The 2713-nt window shown below is 48.8% G+C and overlaps 1 long non-coding RNA gene across 1 annotated transcript; it reads right to left on the bottom strand.

Moving 5' to 3' along the window:
• Positions 1-464: 464 nt before the first annotated feature.
• On the bottom strand, positions 465-2416 carry LOC115311519. Its single transcript, XR_003917060.4, has 3 exons — positions 2142-2416; positions 1059-1297; positions 465-747 (listed from the first exon to the last, which is right to left on the bottom strand). It is a non-coding gene; the product is annotated as an uncharacterized LOC115311519 (long non-coding RNA).
• Between the last annotated feature and the right edge of the window lie 297 nt (positions 2417-2713).

Raw genomic sequence — 2713 nt, 5'->3', positions numbered from 1 at the left:
GAGCAGAACAACGCAACCCTTTGAATCCGGGTGTTTTACTGACAACATAACCGACAGAGCAGCTCGCCGCAAGTCATGTGGTACTGTTTATTAAAACATAAACTCCGAGTTCACACTTTTCGATACTAGTCTGTTGTGAGGTTCGCAGAGCCACATTGGCTGGGAAGGCTCATACACTACGCTGTTTAGGAACAAGGTTTGTTTTTGCTCCTTCAAGGCACATACGAGTTACCCAGTAAATGAATTACTGACATTCCTTTCAGTGGTTGAAATCAAACCTTTTTGCCAAGGCACAAAAGAGAATGGTGGGGACATAGGCAAATGCTGAGTGCGCATGTCTTGGCATCTGCAACAGTTACTCTTGCAGATGCCGTGCGTAAATGCACTTCCAGCATGCTTCTTGGTGCTTGGCAAAAGTTCTACTCTCCGAACACACCTCTGCATAATCATTCGGCTTTGGCTAAAACTATTTTCATTTGTTTCCTCAAAGGTTAGCAAGGCATGAACCACTGAATTATCGAGAGGAGACAATGTTGCAGATGGGAGGGGAAACCGTAGTGTAGACTGGAAAATATGTTTAGCTCTGTAAGTCTGAATGGCATCGAACTTGTGCTAAATGTTTGTGCTGTCATGCACAGTTGCCTGGGTTTGGTTTATACAGTTCCAGTCTACCTCCTCGATGAAAGCCCCATTTATTAAAGACCAACAGGAGAGCTGCTTTGCCAAGGTGTAGCCTCTTCAGGATGTCTGTGGCAGCACATGAAAAGAAAAGTCAATGCAGTATTACGTGCGAGGGACATAAAAAAATATGCGGAAAGCATGTATTTCAATACTCGTCTGTGGCGCATCGGAACACAAGGAGGGGCACACAAGCAACGGATAGCATAAAAGGCATGAGGAACACACGATGACGAAGCAAGCAAGCAAGCACTGTCACTGGGCAAAATTAAAGCGGGCACAAGCATGTGGACGCATGCGGAGGGAGGGTAAACAAATGCACAAGGCGTGCAAAGATCAGACAAACTTCTAAGTTCTAGGCGCACATACGCATAGCTTACCTCTCGAAACCTTTGGCAGGGTTGGATGGAGAGTATGTCGCCTCAGAGTCTGGCGTGCTGCTGGGAGCAGGAAATATGCAGTTGTATGGCACCTCGCTGCTGCAGTAGGGGACGGCAGAGTCGAAAGTATCCAACGGTACTGGCTCCTCCACGACCAGGGAGATTCATCTCGACAGTGCAGTCCCTCAGGATCCTTTCTGCCTTGCAGGATGCAGCAGTCCAGCTGCTGAGACTAGGACCTGCAAATAGCACGTTTATACTACAATGTTTTTCACAATGCCTGGTTTCTAACACTTAGAAGAATGGAGAGTCGGGCAATTTGGTGGGAATTCATCGTAGGGAACAGCAAAAACAGACGAGGACGTTAACGAGCGCTGCGCTCGTCCCGTGTGGCTCGCGCACTGGCCGTTCAATGCGCGAGCCACTCCTGGGAACTCGCACGACAAGCACAGGCACAGGCACATTCGCTCGTTTCGCCGCGCTTTGGCTGCGCATACAGGCTCTAAGCTCTCGAACGAAGCGTGTTCTCAGTTATGAAGCTCGAACCGGCAGGCCGGGATTGCTTACGAGATGTGGCAGCTGTTTGAGAAAACAGCCGTGCCATTCTGATCCAAGCAAATAAACTGCACCGCAGAAACGACAACAATGAGTGTGCAGGCGAGCTGGTAGATGCTGATCATGTTCAAAATTACCCGAGTCTGTGGTAAAAGGGAGAAAACCTAGGTCCTAGAAGAAAAAATAAAAATAAAAATCGTGGAGTTCTTAGGCTTAGGTGGACATCGGCTCCATTCCGGTATGGGCAGCATAGCCTTTTGTGACCCTGTACGCGTGGGTAATCCTCCCACACTGAGTAAAAATAAAGTATTAGTATACTTTTGATTCAGGTAACGTCATGCTCGCAAACTTTCGCATTCTGTCGCCATCACTAGTGTCTCAGCGATATTCAGCTTTCTACGATGCGTAGCTTATTTACGCGGATAGAAAAACACGGTTCTCTTTTACAAAACACCCTTCGAATACGTATGTCACGCAGACTGCTGCACGATGCGACGTTGTAACTCACAAAAATCACCAAACACTTACCAGGACTTTTTCGCGGGTCCCTCGCTCGGTCCCGTCGGCGACGGGAAGCAGAAGCGTCGGTACAGCAGACTACGGTCACCGCTGGCGAACGCCTCGAAGGTGTCCGCACGGAAACGAGGAATGTGGAGGAGGTCCTCGGCGGTCGTTTTCTTGCCCGGTGCAACGTAACCATTCGCGTCCTCGCGAACCTTGCTTCGAGAACGGGATGAAGTGGGAGCATAGGGAAGAAACCCGGCAGACGACGGAGCGACGCAGCCGCGTGGCCGCGTCGCCGCGCGGGCACATCACTCCCGCGTAACAAGGCAAGGAGAAAACATAGTTCGCTCGTTTTCAATCAATAATAGCTGCATTACGTCACCTACACCCTACGATTTGACGTGGTTGTCAAAAGATAATGTGCATGTGTCTAAAAAGAGCAATATTAGTAACTTTCGGAATCTCCACGAAATTGACAATTTTTATTGGTTGAATTTTATGGCGGTGGTGGGGACACAGGATGGACTCCCCAAGAGGAAATAGTGCCTGCGTATTTCTTTTGCTGCGAGTTTATTTCGGCGTCTTGCCGTCTATGA

Source organism: Ixodes scapularis, unplaced genomic scaffold (assembly GCF_016920785.2).
Source record: "Ixodes scapularis isolate PalLabHiFi unplaced genomic scaffold, ASM1692078v2 PGA_scaffold2__306_contigs__length_199485367, whole genome shotgun sequence".
In the NCBI taxonomy this organism is placed as follows: domain Eukaryota; kingdom Metazoa; phylum Arthropoda; class Arachnida; order Ixodida; family Ixodidae; genus Ixodes; species Ixodes scapularis.
The sequence above is the reverse complement of the archived record's forward strand: the minus strand, read 5'-3'. Positions and strand labels throughout refer to the sequence as shown.